This window comes from Octopus bimaculoides, chromosome 5 (genome assembly GCF_046866305.1).
Source record: "Octopus bimaculoides isolate indiv1 chromosome 5, ASM4686630v1, whole genome shotgun sequence".
NCBI classification, from domain to species: Eukaryota; Metazoa; Mollusca; class Cephalopoda; order Octopoda; family Octopodidae; genus Octopus; species Octopus bimaculoides.
This window is the reverse complement of record NC_142932.1, coordinates 94,890,175-94,897,422: the sequence shown is the minus strand read 5'-3', so window position 1 is coordinate 94,897,422 and position 7,248 is coordinate 94,890,175. Positions and strand designations below refer to the sequence as shown.

The window sequence follows — 7,248 nt, the reverse complement described above, 5'->3', positions numbered from 1 at the left end:
CTTACCTCTCTCTCTGACTCTACACACTTCACATCATCTCTCTATTTCTCTCCACAACCATCCCTTTAAGTATTGCTACTTATCACCTCATCTTCCATGACCCATTCCTATTTCCCTTCACCTCTTCCCAAACTGAAATTCACAATTGATTGCTTTTACCCACGTTCACCATCCATTACATTCACCCCTATCTCCATCTCTAACCATTTGTCACTCACCTTTCATTCACTTGTGAACTTATTCATCCACCCCCACTTGTCCCCTGTCCCTTGAAGATATGCTCTGACATCTCATTACCACCATATTTTCTCCTTTCCAGTTGGGGTAGCCATATATCTCTTCCACAGTTCCAGTCCCTCTACCATACTTAAACCTCTCAACATATGGCACAAAACCATGTCTCTTAATACAGCACCCCAACTCAAGTCAGGAGATATTGTCTTGTGAGTTAATTTGGGACCTCATTAGTGACAATACATCCAGTACATTCTGTAAAGTGACTGGCATTAGAAAGGGCACCCATCTGTAGAAACTGTCGTATAAAGCAGACATTGGCACTTAACACAATTCTCTGGCTCATCAGATTCTGCCAAATAGTTCGACTAATGACAGCATAGAAGACAAACGTAAAATGACGATGATACTGATAATGATGATGAGGAAGATGATGATGGTGATGATAACGATGATGGGGATGATGGTGGCTTTCAAGGTGCAGAACCATCTAAAGGTAACTCAAGCTCAGAGGAACGATGCTTCACAGGCCTGTGTGATAAACGAGAGCCAACTTTGAGATGCGGAGTTGGGGATAGTGTAAAAAGAAAAATTACTCCTGAAAATGAGAAAGAGGTGGGTGGGGGTGAACAAAGACGAAATTAGAGAGCCAAAAATAAAGACAAGAAAAAGGGAGACAGAGAAAACAAACAATAATTACCGCCCTCTCTCCATTCTTCTTTCTGTGATAAATAGTTTCATTCTTTATTCGGTGGAATGGAAGTGAAAATAGAGTAGAAGAAAGAGAGAAGAATAAATTGCACAGAGAAAGAAAAGAAGGAAGTGAAAGTAGAAGAGTCTAAACGGACACACAACATTGAAATGCTTTCAGCTTATTTATCTACATAACCTAATTGGTTAGACGATAATAGAACGACAGTAGTAGTGAGGGTAAGAAAGAGAAGTAGACAACAAAACAATTGGTTGTCCTAAAAGTTGTCGATAGTTAATGTAAGCAAGGTAAAAATATATTCTGATCTTCAAAACAGGCTTGGTTTAAGTTTTACATCCGCGTTTACACTATATAATGTATATGTAAGATTCATTGCCGTCGGTAAGTAAATATATTGTTTAATATTCATCTAAAGCTTGAATATAAGAAAACGTAACTTGCTTTATAAATTTCAACTGTCAAACTACAGAAGTTTAAGTTCATATTCGGTTTAAATTTGGAGGTTTTATGTCTATTTAAGCGCCTCACAAAAAGCACAGTAGCTTATGTAAACACGAGCACATAAAATATGTATACACACATGTTGATAAATTTTTACTGTTATCCGATAATATATATATATAAACATATAACATTCACATGTATATGTGTGCATACATATATATTCTCTCTCTATATTTATATAACACTATATATATATATATATATATATATATAGAATATATATATATTCAATATATATATATATATTCTATATATATATATACATATATATATATATATATATATATATATATATATATTGTGAGAGACACAGAGTGCTTCTTTTTCGGATTTATGATTTATTGACGATATATGTATATCAAATACACACACACACACACACGAGTGAGTGGACAAACGACAAAAAAGGGCTCTTAACACATTTAGTAGGAGTTACATGTATTATTTGAAACATATATATATATACGTCTATCTAAACACATTTATATACTTTAACAAATACACACACACACACGGAAACTTGTTGTGGTGTTTGCAAAACTTCTTTCAACCGCTGCGTATTACACACCAACAAAACAGTAAAAGTTGAATTTTTTTCTATTAATTCGTAAAAGGTGATGCATACACACAGACGTGTGTGTGTGTGTGTCATACCTACGTGTTTGTTTGGGTAATTTACCCGTGTTTGTCCTCACCACCACCTACCCGATTTCTTTCCTCCTCACGTCATAAAAAATTGATATCTTTTAATGAAATGTTATAAATATACTTTAGTTGGTGCAGATTCTAGTTTTATCGGCATTAGTTATAGAAAAAAGTTTCCCGAAGGTGGAGACAGGAGTTTCCGAAAATTCACAAAAGTGTTTTGTTTTCTCATAACTTTCAGGAGACTGGGCATTTTTTTCTCCCTTAATGAAATTTACTATAAGTACCATCCAGATGGTGTAGATTATGTTTGTATTGGAATTTAATATGTAAAAGAAAACAAAAAGATGTTGGCTTACTCCCATTTATAATGACAAACATCACAATTCTTATTGAACTTTAGAGTTTCATTTTGTGATTTATATCAGTGTATATGCGTGCGAGACCGTCAATTACTCTTTCATTTTAGATTCGATACAATCGTAGTATACACTGTTTGAAAGGTATTTATAGAAAATTTCCTAAATGAAAATCTATTTTACTGAAAATTAGGTAGAAACAAAGCCAACTCGTATACATTTTCCGAAACTGCTCATCCGACCCCCGGAAAAACTTTTTCGCAACAAGTTTCGATAGAGTATTTCATTAGAAAAAGGAAGTTATGAGGAAACAAATCGATGATGGGGCACATAGTGTCGGTACACCATATATATATATATATATATATATATATATATATATATATATATATGTATGTATATATGAAGTGTTTACATCCGCCTAGGAGTTATAAATCGTGTTTGTGCGCGTATACAAGTATGTACATTAGAGATACTGTGCTACGATGCGTATACAGTCTTCAGACGGATGTGTGTGACACACACACATACAGACATATATCCGTCTCAAGTCTGTATATGCACACATTAGCTCAGTGACGCTATTAAATACACATCCAGTGACCAGGAACTAAATTTGCTTGGGGTGTGCAACCTAAGGTCCAAAAGTTTCTACGAACAAGATAAACTTTTTCATTCTTAATATCAAAACAGAAGTATAATAATAATTATAATAATTTTTTTATTATGAGGGTCGACTTAATAGGACCTGAGTGCTGGGGCATCCTCCTGATGAAACACGGCCTTCTTCACCAGTTTTCCTGGGCTTGGTCTAATTAGCCTTTCGTAACTGCCTTAGCAAGTTGGCATAACACTCTTCATTGAAGGTGTGACTCTTATGAAGACAGTCAATAAGCACAATGTCTTTTGCATTCCAAAAAATCTGGGCCATCACCTTCTCTGTAGATGAAACAACCTTGTCCTTCATTGGAACAGGTGAAGAGGGGTGTTTCTTTCCACTGCATGGATTGCTATCGACCTGGTGCACTTTCGACCAGGTGTCAGAACATATGACACTGAGCTAGCAGAAACCTTCGTCATGCTATGTTCATTTTGCAGTCTCAACTCTCTCTCACAGGATATGCTAATAACACTGGCTATTTAATTTATAGTCAATTGCTTGTCATTCATCATTATGTGATGAGCACAATGTTTTCTGTGGTGGCAGCAGCTGCAGGACATCCAGACCATGATTTTTCTGAAGACAATCTTTTCCCTTGCTAAATTTAGCTGCCACTTTTGTACTGACAATAAGGCTGGAGTGTCAACCCTTAATGTATTATGTCCACATGAATGTCCTTGAGCACTAAAACTTTCCCTGCAGGTACTTGATTACAGCACAATCCAAGTTTTGTCTGTTTTCAAGAGAAGTTGCTAACAGTTATTTTTGAAGTTTTCTCTGGACAGTCAGATATCATTATATCCAGAAAGAAACAATGCATTTATTAATTAGGAGAATTGAAATTAATGCAGGCAAAATTCCTTGCATCACTCCTTTATAGTCAGCCTATGAAATTTTCATCCCACATTCGTACACATGGAAAAGCGTCCCAAATCATTCCAAAAGCTTTTCTGCATGTGCTCGTTTTAGCAAAGAAACTTTCTAAGAGGATGTGCAAAGCATTTTTATTATGCATTATGGCACAATGTTCTAGATGATGCTCTGTCATTGTGGTACTGAGCCAGTTCTTCAAATAGTGAATGTGCTGGATGCAACAGACACAGGTAAAGACAGAATAAGCTGTGTTAGCATCAACACTTGTAGCATACTAGAATGAAAAACAACATCAGAAGCTCTCCATTTTTCTACAATGTCACATTGAGAATAGTGGCAGATTTTAGGATTCCTGGTTATGTATGTGGAAGCTGTAAAGTTTAATTAGTATTTGGTGGGAATTGGGGTTTTGATGGTGGTGATGGTATGTATTCTTTGGTATTGGCTGATACTGCTTGTACGAATTGTGCATCTTGAAATAAATAGATATGTTAATAGATTTTACTTTATTTACAGTTTGTCGATTTATGATAGTGCTGTGAGGTATACATTCAGATTGAGCTGGAGTCTTTTCTGTGGTAATTTTAAAGTATAGTGAAAATTTTAAAATTTGGTGTATTGATGCAATTCTCCACACTGAATCTCAGGGGCTAATACTCTTTTTCCAGAAATTAAAAAAAAAAACGTTACAGAAGTTTAGTTTCATAATTTTTATCCAGTCATAAAACAGAATATGGAAGCTGTAATTTTGTATGTTCCAGCTCATGATGTCAACTGTAAACGAATGAAATATTGACGAAATTCTGCTTTGTGCACACCATATAACCCCTCATCAATTTTTTATATTTTGGAATTTTCAGACAAGTTTTGTGAATTTCTATTCTACACATAGGAATTCATACAATTATGCAAAATGAAAAGAAAAATAGGGTGCGTGATTTAAGGCCTATTTAGTTATTATTTTTAGTACATCTTATGACTACCATTTAATAAGCGAAAAATGACTACATGAGTTAGTAGCTTGGTTACAGCTTGGCTTGTTACTATGGAAACAGGCACCTATATGTCTGTAGCTTTTGATTGGCTAGAATTATTCCAAATTTGCAAACTTTAAAAGCTATTAACTCCTTATTTATTGATTTATGGCAAAAATGAATTTCATGCCAATGGTTACCTTACAAATCTACACCAATACGCCGTACATAAAATCAACTTGGAACAAAACTTTGTGATTGAAAAGTGGCCACAAAGCAGAAAAGATCCTTGCACTGTACAGTCAGGGAAAGAAAAGTATTATTCTTCATTAATTAGAATAGTAGTAGTAGCAGTAGAATAGGTTGACAATAGTAATGATGGATCTTCTTGCGTTATTCTGAGAGAGGGAGGAATTTGAGTGGCCTGACTGTGGAGAAAAGCAAGGGAACTGTTGTTCTGAAGAGTGACTGTTGTTGTATAGCTGCGGTAAGGGTAGTAGAACATGATGGCAATGATGATGATGAATCAGTTGTGATATTCAGAAGAAATCAGGAATGTGGATAGTTGAACTGGGAAGGTCAGTTTGTGGACTTTGATAGGTTATCAAATGCACAAGTACTGAGGGGTGGCCATGGCAACAGGTCATATATATATATATATATATATATATATATATATATATATATATATATATACATATACACATACACAAATGCATACACACACACAAAATATAGCTTTAAATTTGATGTTGATGCTGCTTTATTTCAATAATATATTTTTTGAGGCAATTCTCATCAGAATTTTATGTCCAACTTCATCAGTAAAGATTTCGGGCTTTTTTTTTATTTTTGTCCTTCGTTCTTGTTTTGGAAATTTTTAAACAATATTTTCTTAACCTAGCAAAGCTAAGTAGGGGGTGCAAATTTTAGTCAGACTGTAAAGTGGTTAGAGTTAGAAAGGGGGTATCCCACCAGAGAAATGATCCCAAAGCTGAAACAGCATAATGCAGCCCTGCAACTCATTGGAGCCAGTCAAACTATCCAACCTCTACTAACATAGAAGACAGACTTTTTAAATGCTGATGATCATGATGGGGATAATGATTGCAATGATGTACACACTTCCTGAGTACCTCAATCACCTTATCCATCCATTTTTCTGCCAGAAGTGTACCTACACTATGTACCTCATCACTACTACTTACACCGAAGAATTTTGGTGTTATGCCATGCTTGAGAAGACCCTTTGAACCAAGTGAGGTTGTAGTTGTGGCTCCTGCTAGTGTCTTGTAACTGGTCCGTTAAAAGCACCCTTCAAACATTGGGGGATATGTTGTGCTTGTGAAGACCTGTAATGCTGAGTGAATTCATAGTCATGGCCAATGCCAATGCTGTCTGACTGACTCCCATGCCAATGGTACATAGAAAGCACTGTTTAAACACTGGCCTCATGAAGGAGTGACAAGTGACTAAGACCTTTGGCAATATACTGTGCTTGTGTAGACCTGTCAAGCCAAGTGAGACTGTAGTCATGGCCAATGCCAGTGTCAGGCTGAAGACACCTGCACTGGTGACATGTAAAAAACACCCACTACTTTCTCAGAGAGGTTGGCATTAAGAAATGCATCCAACCACAGAAACCTTGCAAAATCAAATCAGAACCTGGTGCAGCTCCCTGGCTTACCAGTTTTCAGTCAAACTATCCAATCCATGCCAGCATGGAAAGCAGGCTTTAAATGATTGTGATGAACTCTGGTCAAACCATCAAATGTATGCCAGCATAGAAAATGGACATTAAAAGGTGATGATGATGATTCCTTGCCCACTAGCAATCACATATACAGTTCACATATACGTGTCTACACTTCAGCATTTCAACAATCTAACTGTGCTAACATTGATAATGACAGCTCTAAGTTTGTGACTTACACAGAGTCAGTTGCAATTTATAGCACTGTCTTTGGAAAAGTTACATTCCAAGAATAGTCCATGCTCTTATAGAATGGAACTGAAGAGTGGAGTTCTGTAGTGGTATTTGGAACATGCTCATATTCCATCAAAGATTGACGGTGCAGTGAGACTTACATTTAAATTAATTGCTTCAGTTAACTGTCACAATTGCATCTTCTGGATACCTGAGAATTCACATATGATTGAGGAACTTCATTTTAGTTTACCAGGATTGCAATACAGTGCAGCTTATCACGGAAAGAATTGGACAATATTTTTTTTTTGACAGTATTGTGACTGGTATCATTTACTTGAACTTGTGACAATCTGTTA

General features: G+C 35.8%; 1 protein-coding gene across 4 annotated transcripts in view; it reads left to right on the top strand.

Annotated features, from left to right (window-relative positions):
• Window positions 1–1,044: 1,044 nt before the first annotated feature.
• LOC106876221 (uncharacterized) overlaps window positions 1,045–7,248 on the top strand; it is a 212,667-nt gene continuing 206,463 nt past the window's right edge. For 2 of the 4 annotated variants that reach the window (XM_089352673.1, XM_089352672.1), the window contains exon 1: window positions 1,045–1,327. The gene's annotated coding sequence lies outside the window, so the exon portion shown is untranslated. The remainder of the gene's footprint in view (window positions 1,328–7,248) is intronic. The other 2 variants (XM_089352674.1, XM_089352671.1) reach the window with 1 other exon arrangement.